Genomic DNA, 19,040 nt, shown 5'->3' on the forward strand with positions numbered 1-19,040 from the left:
CAAAAAGTGCATGTGCAGAGATGCAAGCCAAACCAAGTGTTATTTGTATTTCTGTTTACTGAAGCAACCAAGGGATCTCATAGCTATGATACTGAAGTGTGTAAGGATCAGGCCACTGATAGGACACCCATTGAAAAAGCAGGTTTTCAACCTTGCCATTTATTCCTGAATAAAATAGTTATCAAGGGATGAAGGAAGCCCTGGAAGCCATCAAATTTCCCAGACATTTCCCCTCTAAACAATAAAGAAGTAACTATATTAAACTCTAGGAGTAAAAGCAACAGAAAGCCCTGCTGAGTTTTAAAGATTTTTTTTTTTTTACTTTAAACATCTTTATTATAGTATAAATTTCACAAACAGGACAGTCATTTCATCTTAGCTGACTCGTTAAAATATCCAATGAGAGGAATACATGATAAAAGAAAGGAAGAGTGACAGAAGGGTGCTTGTAGCTCAAGTAAAAAAAAGTAATGCATTACAGTGAAGAGCAATGTTAGATTGATGCTAAACCTGTACTGCTTTAATACGGACACTTTTATAGGATGGAGCTATTTCATAGCAAGGCAGGATTTGCCAAGTTCAAAAATTATTACAAGCTATAAATTTTCACGAACTGCTTGAAAGTCTCCTTACAGAAACCAAGTCCTGTCCAACAAGATGTTGGGAGAGGAGGGGGCGGGGAAGCAGAATGAATAGGACTACCAAATTTGGTCTGCAAAATCCAGGATACAGAAATCCAAATTTGCTATTATCTAATCATAATCAAGAGTTTTTTCAGATCAGATATTATAGCCCTATTGCCCCCAAACCCAAATTTCTTTACTTAAATTTATATAGTTCCCATTCATTCGATATACTATGTAACTTTCTGTGACATATATGAATAACAGATGCAAAATATAGGACATAATACAGTGCAGTGAAGCATATTGCACCAGAGGAAATTCAAATAATGAGATAACCATTCATGATTAATTCACAAAATAATTTGACCCTGGGAGAAAACAAGAGTTTTAGAGCCTTTGAAAAGGCCATTGAGGGTAATTCCATAGAACAGGTGCAACTATAGATATAACTGAATACAGGCAATCCCACAAATAATCAAGTCGTTTAATCTTGAAAGGATTTAAAGAGAATAACCAGCTATTTGACTTGTATCTGGAAACTACTGGCAACCAGGGGAGTTCACATGATGGATATGTGCCAAGGCTGTCTCAACCAAATCTTCCACCTCTTTTTCAAGCAGGAGACATGAGTCTAGGAGAACCCACTAATTATATATTAGGTCTATCCAGGTCTGTACAACCTCATCTAGAACCATAAATGCAAAATCTCCATATCTTTAAAATCCGTAGCTACTCAGTTTGCTCTTTTACATCTAAACCTATCACACTGCATCCAAATTTGAACAAGAACTTTGACTAGCAGCTGAGATATACAACTGAATATCAGCAGCATACTGATGTTACCTGACACCCTTACAGCAGATGATGTTGTCCAGAGTTTCAGGTAGATATTGCACAAAAGTACGGACAAAACTGAGAGCCGACTCTCTACAGAAAATATGAGTGCTGGATCAGTACTAATTGGAACTAGCCCCAGAGAAAAGAAAATCACTACAAGACTATGCCTGGCATGTCCAAGCTTCCTGTCTGCACAGATGGCTACTTGGTAAAGGAGAAATGTTACAAGATGAGTTGCAATTCTTGAAAGTACAGTAGTCCCTGCCTTTCTATCAGCATTTATAAAATAGAACAACATTAATACAACTGAAATTAGCTTCATAACTACCTGTGATTATAGGGCTATGCCCAGGGAACATAGAAGTCCAGATTGTGATCACAGCAGCTAACTATCTCGTTTAGATTAACTATCTAACTATCTAAACACATACTTATGTGTTTAGTAGTACATAAGATAAGTGCATATCTTTCCTGTCATTGTATTTTTATTCTTTTATTCTTGTTCCCATTTTTGTTTGACAAATTCTAATAAATAAATATCCTACCTCCCACCATGGGTGGCATTGATAGTATGGTCAACTATTAGGAAAAGCATAAAGTTATAATTTGGTTAAAATTTATGAATTGTCATTGTGTTTATTTCATAAACATATGAGAAGTCAAAATGCTAAGATGCAAAACACTTTGTTTAAGTATGCACAATCTTATAAAATATATACATTTGGAATTATAAGCTAAAACAATTCAATGTAAGTGATATGAAAGAATAAGCAAACTTAAAACATAGAAAACCTTATAGCCAAGGAAAATAAAAATGTATTGATTGGGGCATCAAAATGATATTAAAGGTGCCAACTATTTTTGTAGCCAGAGATTCTACTCTTAAAACTATGAAAGTGATGTTAAAGTTTTCTGAATATGTTTGTGTTTATTTTGTCATTGTTTTGATTCTTGCAAGTTCAGGTTTTTGAGGTCTACTCTTCAATAATTTGTGAATACATTTCTAACGTAAAAAAGTGAAAAGAGCTGAAGAACGTAAGATTTTTGTAGAAAAAAATAGATGGGTGAAACCTCTCTCCCTTTATGCTTTTGCAAAATTTATAGGCATCAATTCAGCTTGAAAAATATGTTTATTTAGACAAAGTACAATTTTTATTTTACGTCCTGTGAGATAAAATCTATCATCTAAATTCTTCTAAGTCCATCATTGAATAATAATTGCTTCTGAATCCCAATATTGCAAGCGATTAGGGAGTTTTGCAAAAATTATACCTTGCTTTCCTAAATCTGCCATGCCTGCTTCTACATTTTCAACCTAAATCCTTTCCTCTCTACAGAAAAAAAGATAAAGCCAACCATTGGGGCCTGCTTATTTAATGAGGATTTATGTCATATCAGGGGTAAGTGACATTTCCTACCTTTCAGGGAAGCACCTGTATTAATTGCATTTCCTGTTCTTGTATTGCTTTGTTCAGAAGAAAAGAAAATCATCTCAGGTGAGTTAACCTTGCTTTCGGAGGGCACCTGCAGTTATCTCAGCGCTTATTGTAAATCAAAACATGTTGAGCCTTTAAAGCAGTCAAATAAAGAGGTGCTGACAAGGGGGTATGCCAATAGGATTAGGAGCCTTTCTCACCACTTGTATTATCGGGATGTGAGACTGAGTCATGTTAAATTACAGGGGAAAGAGGTATTCCCAGATATTCTACAGACGAAGGATTCATTTGCTTGTTCGGTAAGATGAGGAATAGGAGGAGAATGTAGTATTTTGTGAATTTCCTTAAAGAGAGAGGGAAACAGCGACGGAAAGACAAGCACCTTCCTTTTAGCCTAAGGCTTCTATAATTGACTAAGATTTTCCAGAGAGATTTGATCCATCCAAGCCCTGTTAGAACTCAAGCCTCTGGCTGAGATCACAGCTGAGGTGAATAAGAATTAGTCTACTCGCTCCTATGCAGCAAATTCCCATCTATTAGGATAAATGGCATGTCGTTCAATTTAAGCACAGGCAGAGACTGTCAGATTTGGGAAATGACAACTGTTATTTATTTATTGAGAATATTTATATAGTTTTCTTATCCTCCCCCCCCCTTTCAGCCACTATGACTCTAGAAGATCTGTCATTGTTGCAAACTATTACCGCTAAAAGAAAATTGAAGCCAATAGGCACTTAATAGGAAAGTCATAGTTGATTTATGAGGTAAAATTAAATTAAAATGCAACAAAACATAGTATAAGCATTCATTTGTTTTATAGAAATCCAAAATAATTTTTTTCCAAAATGCCTTGAAATGCCCTTTTCCCCTTCAATTAATATTATTTAGAAATATTGCATGAATTTAATCCATTAATAATTTTTTTGTGAGACCCCTCACCAAGATTTAGTTTAAGGGATGCTATTAGCTTCCATCCATTACTTCTTGTCCCACCTAAGGATGCTTCAGAGAGTTAAAGCCCTCTTCCCTGTGACAGTCCCTCAAATATTGGAAGACTATCATCACATCACCCTTAGCAATTCTCTTTGTTGGATGAAGATCAAGGAAAGTGGGCATCAGATTTCAGGTTTTTAACAAACCTGAACAAGGAAAAATACATTGTGTAAATAGCAAATGTGGAACCCTTTGCTAACCATTTTATAATTATTTAATAAATATATAAATGACTTTGCAAGTCTTTTTTCGTTAAGTCAACATGTAAGGGATGACTTTATATGAAGAGACTGCATTTTATATTTTGGAGAGGCGCCGAAAGAAATTAAACTATTTACTTATGTTTCTCTGAGCAGTTACCTGTTTGAACAGCTGTAGCAGAGGTAAAAATCAGCTTCAGACCAGAGCCAAGGCTGGAGAATATACACTCTGAATTATATATTTTTTCTTCTTTTTACTTCTAGCCTTCTGTTTGAAGCATGCACATGACCAACCTGTTTTCTCTTGCTGGTAATAATTTCTCTAAATTAAAGGTCACTGCAGTATTTCAAACCTGCCAAGGGTCTGTTGTTGTACAGGCCACTGTTATAAGAAATCTGGCTTTCAAATGTTAATACTTAGTGCCAAATTATACTGATGTAAAGATCTGAAAGTCATTTGTCAATCCACAGGCCTTCTTTTGTTGGAATTACTCATTAGAAGAACAGGTTTTGCCTTAAGTATTTGCTGTAGGGAAGAAAGTGGTAGTTTATTTTATTTTTACAACAAGAAAGACAAAGCAAAAAATTCAAAATGCCAGTGGTTAAAATAAAGGGCGAGAAAGAAACTAACCTCTCCTAGGCTTGCTTGTATTGTTTATTCCTTGCCCAGTACCTTCAACAAACTTGATCTTGCATTCTATAGCTACCCTATCCGGACTTCAAAAATCTCATGGTCATTAGATAGCAACAAAGAATTGGAGTTTTTTTCTGTGTTTTTGCTCCCATGTCCAGTTAATGACCAGATATTTTGCATAGATTGGTGCTGTATATAAGTGTGACAGGAAGGCAAGAACGAGGTTGATAAGCAATAAATAGATGTTACTTCTACTACTTCTTTGCTCTCCCCAGATCCTGAGTTGGCCATCATTTCAAGGGCAGCAGTATGCACTATGAGCTCTGAACAGCCTAGTAACACCCATGATGTTCACTCCTGGAAGCTTTATTCTTCTCAATCCATTCCTTTATTGTGATGTTATCTATGTTACAAACCCTGATTCAACCATTACAGGGCAGCAAAGAGACACCAAACACTCTGAAATTTGCTGCTATCTAGTGTTTACTGCCCAAGTGGAATACTTAAGACAGAACACTTTTGACTGGTGAGCATTGCATGTACACATTCCTATATTCTAAACCAGTGGTTCCCAAAGTGGGTGGTACCGCCCCCTGGGGGGCGGTGCGATGCCTTAGGGGGTGCTAAGAAGCAAGGGGGGCAGCAAGAGGGTGCTAAGAGGCAGCAGGGGGGCATTCGAGGCATTGGCTCCACAGGCTCACCCATTGAGCCCCCTGCACTGCTATAGTGCAACAGTCAATGGCATCTGTGGATCACCTTGGGGGAGGCAGAGGAAGGGGGGCTTTGACCACATGCCCAATATCCAGGATCCCACTCAGCCAAGCCTGCCCCTCTTTGTAGTTGCTGTGCCTGACAGCAAGTTCACAGGCTGCCCCTCCTGCCAGGGATCAGCCTCTCAAGCTGCCCCCCCCCCCAGGGCATTCACGTCATAGAGGGCGGTGCTGTTCCCTCCTTCCTGGAGCTGGTACAGGGCAGGGTTGAGGAAGCCCAGGGCAGGCAACGGTGGCGTGCCTGCGAGGGTGGCGCCATGAATGCAGCGGTGGTGGCATGTTGGGAAAGTATAGCAAACTTTCCCAACGAGCCATAGCTGCCTACCCTGGGCTTCCTCAATCCTGCCCTGTACTGGCTCCAGGAAAGAGGGAACAGCACCGCCCTCTACAATGTGAGTGCCCCGGGAGGGAGGGCAGCTTGGGAAGTTGATCCCTGGTGGGAGGGGCAGCCTGTGAACTTGCTGTTAGGCACGGCAACTACAAAGAAGGGTGGGCTTGGCTGAGTGGGATCCTGGATATTGGGCGTGTGGTCAAAGCCACCCTTCCTCTGCCTTCCTACCTGTTTGTCTATCTGTCTTTCTATCTACCTACCTATCCATCCATCCACCCATCCATTCATCCATCCAAAAGGTCTCTCTGTCTGTTTTTCTGTCTACCTAGCTACCTATCTATCCATACATCCAGAACGTCTGCCTGTCTGCCTGTCTTCCTGCCTGCTTGCCTGCCTGCCTACCTATCCATACATTCATCCAAAAGGTCCGTCTGCCTGCCTGCCTGCCTGCCTACCTACCTACCTACCTACGTACCTACCTATCTACCTCTCTCTCTCTCTCCATCCATCCATGTTCGGGGCACTGGTCCCGCAGGCACAAGTAGAGCAAAGCCAGTCTGGGAGGGAGAGAGAGAGAGAGGAAGGAAGGGAGAGACAGAGGAGAGACAGAGACAGACAGACAGAGAGACAGAGAGAGTCCTGATGCATCAGATTGAAATGAGGCCTAGTTTAGACTGAGGCCATTTTCCACATTGAAACATCTTTGCTAGCACATTGAAACATCTTTGGCTTCTATTAAAGGTTTTGTGGATGAAACATGGTCAAGAGACTATTAGGAAGCTCTCACATTTTGTTGAAGCTTTAAATAGGATCCATTGGACCAGACCTCCACCCTAAAAAATTACTTTTCCCCAATGTATTACAGTGCCAATTCTGAAGAAGGCAAAACCAAAATGTACTGGTAAATTACAAGGAGGACACACACACACTCACTTCTAACCCTGCTGGAGCAGATGATTGGACTAGAATAGATATCTCATTATCTTTCTCCTCCCTCCCTCTTTTTTTCTTTCTTTTTCTTTCTGTCCCTTCCTTCCATCCCCCCCTTTCTTTGTCCCTTTTTCTTTCTTTCCCTTTTCTCTTTCTTTTCTCTCTCTCTCTTTCCCTCTTTCAGGCTCACCCCATTGACTTGGTGCACTGCTCCTCCTGGACTTGCTTGGGCAGGTCCCTCTGGTGCAGCGGGCTCAATGGGGTGGACCTGCAGGGCCAGCACCTAGAATGTGGCAATGGCGGCACGTTTGAAAAGTAGAGCAAAGCCAGAGGTCAGTAATTTTTGCTGCAAAGAATCACAAAAGCTTCTAGGCTCTGCACAAGAAGGGACACACATGTCAATGCAATTCAGCAACATAAAATAAAGAAATACAAATAAAACAAATCAACAAGAATCAGCAAAGCATTTCTGATTAGATTCTATTCATTACTAGAATCTAATCAGAGATGCTTTGCTGATTCTAATCCAATGACCTGCTCCAGCAGGGTTAGAAGGGCGTGTTTGTGTATGTGTGTGCATGGCTGTCAAAACTCCAGAAACAGGTCAAGTAGCTCTAGAAAGGCCAGTCATAAATTAGAACACTTGCTAAACAACCGGCCATTAAGTGAGGACCACTTGTATTTGGTTTGCCAGTCACCTGGCCATGCCCACCCAGTCACATGCCCACCAAACCACACCTACCCAGTCACCTGGCCATGCCCACCAAGCCATGCTCAGCCAGCAAGCCATGCGCACCCAATCACATGACCAGCAAGCCACACCCACCCAGTCACATGACCAGCAAGTCACACCCTGAAATTAGGCCACACTCACAGAAATTTGAATCCCATCCCTGGGTGGGGGGCACTGAGGATGAGTTCATAGCACTAAGGGGGCGGTGGACTGAAAAAGTTTGGGAACCACTGTTCTAAACAAAAGGGAAACATATGTTCTCCCCACATTAAAAAAATACAATAGCTGTAAGTGAAGGTTTTGAAGACTCAGATCTACTGTGATTGTTGAAGGGGAAAGCAGCCCTATAATGTTTTCTCCTGACCACTTTTAATTGGGACAACCTGTGGAATCTGGGCAATCAATACTGAACCTTCTCCGTGTATAACTGAAGAATTCTACATATGTTCTTTTGAAATGCATCACACTAAAACCTTTTCGAGATCATTATTATATAATCATTATTTGTTTGCTTAAATGTACAGCAGACAGTGTAGGTTTTGTTACAATTACAGCAGCAATCATATTTTAACCATTATAAACCTTTCATGCTACACCAGCAAAGTAAATTACATATATATAATTTTTTTGCTACAAAAGTTACAGCAAATCCAATTGATCAATGAAGTAACTGGCTTATTCAAAAGCTGTTTTGTTATCAGTGGAATTCTATACCAGTAAAAATGGCTAAAATTAGTCTAAAACAGGGGTGTCAAACGCACGTTATGGCAGTATCATGTGATGTATTGGGACTTTTTCCCCCTTTGCTAAATCGGGCTGCTGCGGGGCCAGCACATGATGCATCTGGCCCGTGGGACGCAAGTTTGACATCCTGATCTAAAAAGTTAAACAAATAATAAACTGAATTAACAAGCTCTTTGCTACTCCTGAAAATAACTCATATGCTTCAGTCACAATTCTCCATAGGAAAAATGGGAATAAAATATTAACTGTGCCCATAAACCCACTATATATAGATGCTACATACCTTCTGATAAGTAGGTGATAAGTGATAAGTATGGTGATAAGTCTTTTGATTAGTGCAGATTTTCCCAATCTTCTGCACTCCAGATTTATTGGGTTTAGGATTCCCATGCTAGGTTTCTACACTATATCTTGATCAGTGAATTAAGCCATCTTTTAGACTATATATTGAATACTAAGCTGGTCAAATAAGAGGCAAATAAAATTAATTGTAGGATATTGGTTTACTTTTATCATTGATTGATTAATATGCCTGTGTTCTAGTAACTTCATTTCATAAACTTAAGACTACCTCTAGTTTGTTTTCATCCATATGAATTTACTTGAGTTAATTTCCTAGAAGTGTCAATAAAGCAGTGGGAAAAACTAGTCTGGACTGTACTATCCTTTGCTGATTAATAGTTTGTTGTTAACTCCTTAACTATTTTGGTTAAATGCAGCTGTTGGAAAAGGCTGAACATCCTTTTCAGCATTAGAATACTAATGTGTGATTTCCTTAGTTTTGCTATAAGATGTGTGAACTTGACCATCTTAGCATTGTATGAATTCAGCCGTTAGAGTATAGCAATTAGAATGGTGAACTAAAATGGATAGATGGATAAATAAACAGACTAATTGAAAGATTATTCCTAAGACAAAACAGATTTAGTTGATTACTGTAAATAAAACTATTTGGAAGAAAACAATGATTTAAAATATAGACTAGTCTCCAAAGAACAACTTAGTCTTAAGCTAGAAGTTACATGTTTGCTTTAAAGGTCTGAGTTAAAGTTGCAGCACAAACTACTTCTGAAATTACCCTCTATTTCAAAAGCAATTTGTCAAATGACTCAGAGAAGGAGCCGTGTTATATCCATGCTTTGAGATCTGTGAATTCAAGAAGTACTTTACAAATATTTCAGCAGAACTGATCAAAATGTTTTTCTAAACCAACAAAATGTATGCACTATTTACAACTTTAATTATGTTTCCTTTAAAAAAGTATATTTTGCAAAATTGCATTTTTGTCACTTGGATTTAATATTTTTACTATGGAATTGTACTTTTTTTTTTCTTCAAATGATGCATTTAAAGAAATCAGGTTTTTTTATTTGGGCATTTTGCATACTGTATTATGAATGTTACATTATTGAATATACTTAGTAAGTGCACATGGGCCAAATATTGATCATAGAGATATACTTTGTAATAAATTAAATTTTAGCTTCTTCCTTAAGCTGCCATTTTACATTATTCTTGCTCTTTGAAATAATTTCTCATTTTCTCTTTCTTTTTGTTCAAAAGAAACATACATAGTAGAATGAGCAATGTCAGTAACATAATATACTTTTCCAATTTGGAATGCTCCTTAAACTGCACTCAGAGGTATACAAAATGTTTCAAATTTGAAAAGATGTGACTTTGAAATTATTTTCTGTGAGACTGAAATAGGCTGTTCCAATTCCTCCTGTAAAGTCTGTCTGAAATTCAAAATGCTCTGCACATCTCTAGTTACAAACTTTTAATCTCTAAGGGTGTTACATTAAAACTTTTCTAACAATGTTTTTTTTTAAGTTTATTTGGAATTGTGTATCATTAGCCTATCCCAGTCTCTTCCAGATACGTTGGATTGCGATGTCCAGTCCCTACCAATTATGCTAAAAAGCTGCTAAAATATTGAGAATGGAATTAAATATATTTGTAAGAGATAAGCTTGTGGAACACTGGCCTACATACAATATTCCTCAATAATGTCATGTAAAGCCAACAGAGATATTCATCCCTTATCCTTTCCATATAAAATAATGATATATCATCTGTTACAGGCTGCCCTTTGTTCATCTCTCACTTGACCTATTGTTAGGAACATGAGCTTCCTATTTTTCACTTAGTTTCAATCTTTTCTCCATGAGAAATTTTGGGCATAAATGAGACTTTCCTATGTTATGTATTCCTTAACAAATATATTTTCTTACTTCATACAAAATGAGTTAGTATTCTCTGATAGCAGGGCTAAGTTTATATCCTTCATTCAAGACAACTAAATTCTGAGCGTTTTTCTTTTTACTGGTAGTTTCTGCTACTAAGTTTTTCAATCCTCTGGATCAGCTCAGGCGGATTTTCTCTGACATGGGTTCTTGCTGAATTCAAATTCCTCACACACTTTTTTCACATGTATTCTTTATTTGCTTTCCTTAATTCAACAAACTTTGATTTTGAGCCTGACTTATCACAGGCAATACATTTTAGTCATTAAAGGTGCAATTCAGTTTTATACTGATGTTCAATAGGAGTGTAACCATGTGCTCCGCTTTGCAGAAGACCATTCTCTTTGTTGACATTTCCTCTTTGAACAGTGTCCAATCTAATTCCTGATTAAAAACAAAAAATCCTTCAGCATCATTTTATGGATGGCAGACTATCTAGTCATCATCTGTTCTGTTATTCTGAGATGATATATTTTTGTTCAGATTTGCATAATCACAGACATTGGTGTAGTTTAAGAAATAAAGTGAGCGTTTGACTTTATTCGATGAAGCATAAATGCTGAGTGGTCTTTTTACAGCCAAATGTATTTGAAGTTCTGTGGATTCGATCTCTCCTATTACTGACTTTTGAAATGAATGAATCAAAATCGACTCTTGGTTGATTTCATAGTCTCCATATAATTTCTTTGGAAGCTTTAACGAAGTAGTTTATTTTTGTTTTGTTTTCTTTTCTTACTTCCCAATCTAGCCTGTAGTTCGGGTATCCCTGTGTGTATTCTCAACAAGTACTGTACTGAGTTTTTGACTTTCCAATTCCTGTATCCAAAGCTTCTTTTGAAGAATGGCAGTATTATTTGAAATCAATAGTGAGAATCATGAAGATATCTCTATTGCCATCTAAATAAAATTGCACATTTGCTATTGCTTCCTTCATGTTATCACAAGGAAATTGTCTCCTGGTATAGTGGTGAGAAGAGGGAAGGAACTGATATCCTACTTAATCCTACTACCCAGATAAATGGTTCCCAATGTTGCAATATTATGTTTGGGATTGGTTTTTTTTCTCTCTCTAGTCTTTCCACCCATGTCCTCCTATATTTCTCCCTGCTGACAGTATTTTGTAAATCAATGGAGAGTCCAACGGGAGGTTTAATAAACAATTTATAACAAAGTTATCAGTACAAGATAGATTGTGTGCTTTTTGGGGTGGAAGACAGACAGACCCCTAAGCATTTTATGATTGCTACAATATCCAAGGGAGGTGGAAGGATTGGAAACAGTTGTAAATCAGCTAATAAGCAAAGGCTCAGCAAACATACACAAATACTAAGATATGTATTGAAAAAGAAATCCCATTGCTAAATGAAATTATATACATCTACAACTATTTTGTATTATTAAGGCCTTTTTTTTAAGGGATGTTCAGCATGGGTCTTTTTTCATATACCTTTCTGAGTTTTCAGCTAGAAGTGCATGGGCTCACTGGCTTTAAAGAAAAAGGTTTGTTCTGTTTGACTGACAGAGCTAGCATTTAGTGTGATTAGTAATGGTAATTTTTGTACTTTGCTTTATCAAGGTAAATGGGACTAACCCCAGGGGTGGGATTCAATTTTTTTAACAACCAGTTCTGTGGGCGTGGCTTAGTTGGTGGGCATGGCTTGGTGGTCATGTGACTGGCTGGGTGTGGCCAACTCAATATCACTCACATCGAGGCAGGCACCTCCTCGCCTGGCCTCTCATGGGGATACTGCAGTGTGAAAAACGGTCATAAGTCACTTTTTTCAGTGCCATTGTAACTTTGAATGGTCACACCACCCAAGCAAAGTACCAGCAAAGGAGGGAAAAAAAACTCCAGAGAAGTTCCTGAAATAGGAAGTCCAGTCCTGCCAAGAATGTAATAAGGGTCAACGGTGAGGCAGTTTCTGTAAGCAACACCAGAATGTTTCCTTCCTGCCTTCCTTACAGGATTAGGCCAGTAATTTCTTCTAACAACCGGTTCTCCGAACTGCTTAGAATGTTAACAACCGGTTCTAGCGAATAGGTGTGAACCTGTAGAATCCCATCTGTGGACTAACCACCTTTCCAAATGCTTTAATAGAATCATTTTTCACAAGTGGAAAATTTACAGCCTCTTGTATGAGTGACAGTATCCTATATGATTGAAATTTCTTCGATATCAGCTTTCTCCTATTTGATTATAGCCTTCTCAAAGTTGGTTCCCGTTTGCTGACTGCTTTCAACCTCCAGATTTCCCAATTAGTATAGCCACTGAACTCCCTGAGAATATTCAATTGTGGAAAGTTGTCTGGTTATTAAGTACTATCACATATATTATTTGATATTTAATTTATAATCTATCTTTTCCCCATGGAACAATGTAAGGACTTAATAGCCTAATATAGTATATATTCAAATGTTAAAGCATAAAATTATTAGCAATATAATTTAAAATGATCCTGTTAAAGGATATCCAGTTAATTTTTGTTGCCATGGCATGGAAAATTGTCTTTTAATACACCTAATCTAATAGTTTTAAGAGTTAGTAGATTTTATGTTTTCTTTAATACAATGCGATTTGTGGCTACATAAATTGAGAACAAACTCCATTCCTTACTAGCACTGATGATACTAGCTTGGGTAATGAAAGTCTGCAAGAAAAGCTCAAAAAGCAGAAAGGTCCCACCCATATAAATTTATGGATATCTCCTCTGAAGATTGTTTCATTAAAGAATATGTCTAATGTATCTCCTGGCCCAAAGATTGTAATGAAGTTTTATTTGAATGCTAATAAAAGAATTAAATATTGATTACAGAAGCTACATAAAGACAACTAGCAGACATTGACCACAAGCAGTGAGATACATAGTGTGAAACAAACGTTTTTATGTTGTAACAACTGCATAACTGAAAAGATGGATGGACATTTGGACACATTAGGAAACTTTTTTTTCTGCGAGCTGTAAATGATGATAAATTTAATATGCAATGTAGTAACAGGAAACTAACTGGCTGTGTTATCTAGGCAAAAGACTGGAAAATATATTAAGCAAGTGCACAATAGAGTCCAGGAAATGTTAATAATTTGTTGACCTCTTAGGATACATGCAAGGATTCATTTAATATATGACTATAAACCTTAAACCTCAAATCTGTTTTAATATCAGGTTTCATCAAGTACAATAATTAAACAAAGTTTTTCTGTATATTTTTAAAACACATTTTTTTTAAAAAAGCATTTCAACATTTTGTGAACATTTAGAATCCAAATATTTGTGCATTCATATACTTAGTATGAGTATAGAAATAATTATTTTAATAGAAACTATTTAGCTCATATTGATGAAATGACTTGAACATTTTGTTCATTCTACTGCATTAATTGTAAGTTGTTGAAAGGAAGCTTTAAGATTCTTAATTTCTCCTCTTATATTTTTTATTTTAAAATTGAGCTTAACACTGCACGTGTATAAATATAGCATACTTGGGACTGCAAACTGAAAACAGTGGTTCAATGATACAAATGATTTATGGATTATACACTGTGTTTTAATGTAATCTTCGCCAACCTTCGCACCAGTTAGTTTATGAGCTAGCATGGCATCTCTTCCCAGAATTCTAAGTGCCACATAGGTTGAAACATTGTGAATTGTTTAAGACCAATTTCTAAAAGGCAACCAGGCTGAAAAAAATTAGTTTATGTCTTAGCGTTATTTATGAATCTAGCCATTTAACTTTATTTGTGGTTAAAACAAATCATGATTTAATGGGATGATATGAACATACTGTTTCTGTCCCTGAAATTACTTCTAGCGCATTGAAAGCACATAGATTGGTTCTGAGCATATTTTGGTATGTTTAGAGTAGACCCTGAATTTCTTTGAATTGTTTGATTTAATTTAGAAATCAATTACATAAAGTACATGAATATTTTTAAATGAAATGCTAATTTTCATCTCAAAAGGACAGAGCAAAAAATGAATAAAAACTAGGAATTGCCTCAACAAGTGATTTTGGAATTTTTGAAAGGCAGTGAATGGTTATTATTGAATAGATTTTGCGTGCTTTTTAATTACCATCAAGGTGGTGTCTTTTTGAGATGACAACCTATCTTTACAACGTTGCATACCTCTGCCAATATGGAGACGTGATAGAAATGCCACCATTTCCCTTAGCAGCAAAATATTTACTCCAATACCCAAAGATTTTTGCACGCAAAATTGTTTTCTTTTGTTCTCTAACAACAAACTCCCACAGACTTTAAAATAGTAACTTAATGTGAAATTCACAATAAATTAATTCATTGAAAATGGAAAAGGAAAGTCTGTTGGAATAATTGAAATACTTGTTTAGGTGGTTCCAGCTAGCATTCCTAATGTTTTTTTTTTAATAGTGGCATGTCATTTTTAGTTTTTTATTTAATATTTGTGTAAATGATATGATCATTTGATACATTTTATTCCAGTAATGCACTCCTTTCAATAACCTCTATTCTTTTGTCAGTTAACATTTTTATATCTGCCTCTTTCAATGCAATACACTTTTTTGTCTTTAACCACAGTTCTTTTAACTTCAGCAATAAAAAAACAAATTAGACAATTTGTTTTCAATTGTATTTGAAAACTTACTCTAAAAGGCATAATCTTTCAATAAAAAGTTAATACTCAACAATTTCCTTTAAGTGTGCAACAATAATAGCGAAGGAGCTAAAATCAAATAATATGGTGTCATAGTGCTTAGTTGCAACTGTTTTTTTATTAAAAAAACATAGAATGAAATAACCAATGTAGATTCCTGCACCCCCTCCAATTCATACTCTGGAATGGAGAAGCTATCCCACATCTTAAAACTGTCTAGATTACTATTCCACTATTAGATTTATTTTTTCTTACCCTTCACATGAAAAATTAGATGAACAGAGCAAGGAGAAAAAGCATAGCAAATTGTTCCGCAGGCTCTTAACTGTAAAACAATAGTAATATTTCTGTTCTAGTGAATGCATTTTTTTTAAATACCCTCATTTAAAAAGCCAAGGATTGTTTAAAAGGACCTACTTAAGAATAGAGGTGGGAAGTGATAGAAATAACATGCTGGGTTTGAAATAGGAAACTTATTCTTAGCAGCTCATCACCAACTGAAGGAATATTTGAAGATAATTTAGACAAATCTAGAGGGGCGAATTAAGTGAAAAGAATGCTATATCTTGATCTTTGTAGTTGACTCTTGTCATTGAAAATATCCTCAAAAAACATGGGCTTTTTCAGAATGGAGTCAAAATTCACAATAGCAGTGGCCACTGGTCAAAGCCCTATGATGAAGCAGGAAGGACTTCAATCATACTATTTATTACATGGCTTCATTTTTAACTTTCTGAGAATGTTTTTGTCAAAACCTACAGCACCATTTTCGCACCAGCTTTAAAATGCATCCTTTTGGTTTCAATGAAGTTTGTTTTCACACAAACTTGCATCAAGATTTGCTGAAACTATGCATAAGCTCAAGATCTATACATAAAGTCTTCGTTTTCTTTGTTGTCAAAATTTTCTTATTTTAAAATTGAAATCCATATTAAAAGTCCTTTTACCCCTTACAATGAGCAACAGAAAGGCCATGATCATATTGAAAATGTCTATATGTATTAGAATTACAGAAATCCTGGTCAAAATGCCAAAGCCTCTGAGCAACCCAGAAGATGTTGAGAATCCAGAAATTGACCAAATTGATCCTTTGCGAGATCCCAGTCTTTGCAACCCAGACTTGTCTTTGATGTACTCAATAAATCTTCAGTGAAGATTAAATTACAGGTTAGCACATGATCTGAACCCACCCATTATGTCTTGGTATTAACACCACCTTTCACAAATGAAGCAAACAAGAACTTATTTTCCCATCTTGTGAGATCTGGATGTGCCTTTAAACTCCTGCTTTAGTTTTGTTTTTTAGAAGATTGATGGATAGGGCAGAGCAGAACATTCACCTATGACTCTCACGTCTCCCAAGTTTGTAACAGAACTTTTCATCCCAGTAGGCTTAAACAGAACAAGATGTGACCCATCCAGGAATCATTCTGTGATTTATTGAAGTCCTGAAAGAAAAATAGCAAGACCAATGCTTTTAATAAACTAAAAAGAAATAAAGCTGAAATCAGGTGTCTGGAAACCAAGATAGCGTACATTCTAGTCCTGCCTTAGGCATGAACACCAGCTGAATGACTTTAAGCCAGTGATGGCTAATCTTTTTGCCAAGTGCCCAAAGTGCATGCGCATCCCCATAATTCAATACATGTGCGTCCCTTGCACATATGCCTCAGGCCCAGGCATGCGCCTGCATGTCCATGCATGTGCCCTGCCCTGTGCATGCGCCCACCCCCCTGCACATGCGCAGCAGAGACTTGAAGACCAGCTGGCATGCGTGGTGGAGCTCAGCTGGGGCAATGGCTCGCATGTCCACAGAGAGGGCTCTGTGTGCCACCTCTGGTACACATGCCATAGGTTCACCATCACAGCTTTAAGCCAATCACTTTCTTTGAGCCCAATTCATCTCACAGGGTGGTTGTTCTGGAGCAAATAGGAGGCAGAAGGAATATTAGGTATGTTCATCACCTAGAATTATTCATACAAATAATACAGCAAATGTGGGATAAACAAATCTTTAAAATAGATACTTCTAGAAAAATACAATAATGTAACTGCAAAGGATGTATGTACAGCCATCAAAAGTTCAAAATTTGTTGTATCTTGTTTTGGGAGGAATGATGTAATTTCAACCAGTTGCTAAGCAACCAGTCATTAAACAAGGAAGGTATCAAAAAGGTCACACTTTTTGATGCACATAGAATCATGCCAACTGATAGAAAGATAATTAAAAATAATAATGTACGTGTGCCTACCTAAAGGCAGTAAAACCCAAAGCACTTCATTACTCCATTCACATTTCATTTACATTTCAAGTTTTTGCTGTTATACACAGATGCTTTCCTTCCCTAAATTTTATCCTTACACAAATACTTATAAGGAAAGTTATTGATCCAAAATCACTCAAAGAACTTTATGCTAAGCAAACTTATAAAGCTGAAACCTAAAAAGTTGTATCACATTGGTTTTCTTTTTTTAAAGTAGTGGCTGTGCATCATTGATGGTAAGAGTCGCCTACTAAACAAATATGAAACAGTTGCAATAGCAATAGCAGACGTATATACCATAGTGCTTTATAGCAATCTGAATAGTTTACATTGTCAGCATATTACAATCTGGGTCTTCATTTTATCAACCTCAGAAGGATGGCAGACTGAATCAATCTCGAGCCCAGTCAAGATCAAATTCCAGAAGAATTTGCCTGTAACATTGCATTCTAACCACTGTGCCACCAGGGCTCTGACATTTTGCATTTAATGGTCATTATGCAGGACTGAGTTATCTTTAGAAAAGGTATCCTACCCAAAATTTCATAAGCTATTTGTCCTCAGTTGCAGTGACATCTTTAAAGTAACATACAAGCATCACTCCATGTAGCTTCTCTATATACACTGGAGATTGTGACATTATGTCCTTCATCCTTAGCCAAGAATATACTTGGTTGACCTAACCATAACCATATCATATGCTTATTCCCAAATTAAATAACTAGCATAGAAGCTCTTCCATATTCTTTTTAGAGGCGTTAAGTTTAAATGCCATGATAAAAATTGATGCTAAGCAAATCTCCAGTTTGAAGGCAAACACAAACTATTTCCTGATCAATCATCTTGGAAAACAAAACAGTATCTGGGGCCAGGACTCACATTTGAACAACCAAAGGTGAGTTTCCACATAATGAAAATGAGTATTGCTTTGATTTTAGGAACTAACTTGAACATTGATTTTTTAGAAAGTAGCTTAAGAGTTATTACTTATTTGAAGGACTGATTGTAGGGGCAGAAGCAGCTTTCAATTTCTGCAACTTTATTATTTTGTTTTCATAAAGCAGGTAACAGCATTGTTTTGGTTATGTAGAAATCTAAATATTGGCAAACCTATCAAGTATGAAAACTGGCATTAAACTTTAATTGCACACTTCCATGTGGTCCAATTGATTTTAGCTGGTTTGTACAGATATGACTGAAGGCATAGCTTGTTTTGCAGTCTTTAAGTTGTCAGAACCTTCAGGAAGAGAATAGTAATTCTAGGATCAATAATAAGAGACAGATATTGTTCACCTGCTGTGTATTATTTTTAAGGAAATCATGACACTAAACAGATGAGGAAGAGGGGAAGGAACTACAACTGTTTGCAATCATACTTACTAAATTTTGTTTTCTAGATATATTGACAAATGGCAGAGAATAACAGCTCTGAGACACAGATTAACCAAATGAAGTGTAATAGACTGAAAGAATTCTGCTGTGGATCCTGTGAAAGATATTTGGACTGAAGCATCTATACTGTTATATCTTCATGTAACTGGCAATACTGTAAATCTTAGCGCCAATTAATCAGGTTGAAAGTTATATTTTACAGAATGCAAGCATCAGGAATATAACAGTTAAGCAATTCACAGCAATTTGTAGTATTTTCTATTTTCTCCC

This window comes from Pseudonaja textilis, chromosome Z (assembly GCF_049901715.1).
Source record: "Pseudonaja textilis isolate UNSWEBS1 chromosome Z, rPseTex1.2, whole genome shotgun sequence".
Taxonomy (NCBI): Eukaryota; Metazoa; Chordata; class Lepidosauria; order Squamata; family Elapidae; genus Pseudonaja; species Pseudonaja textilis.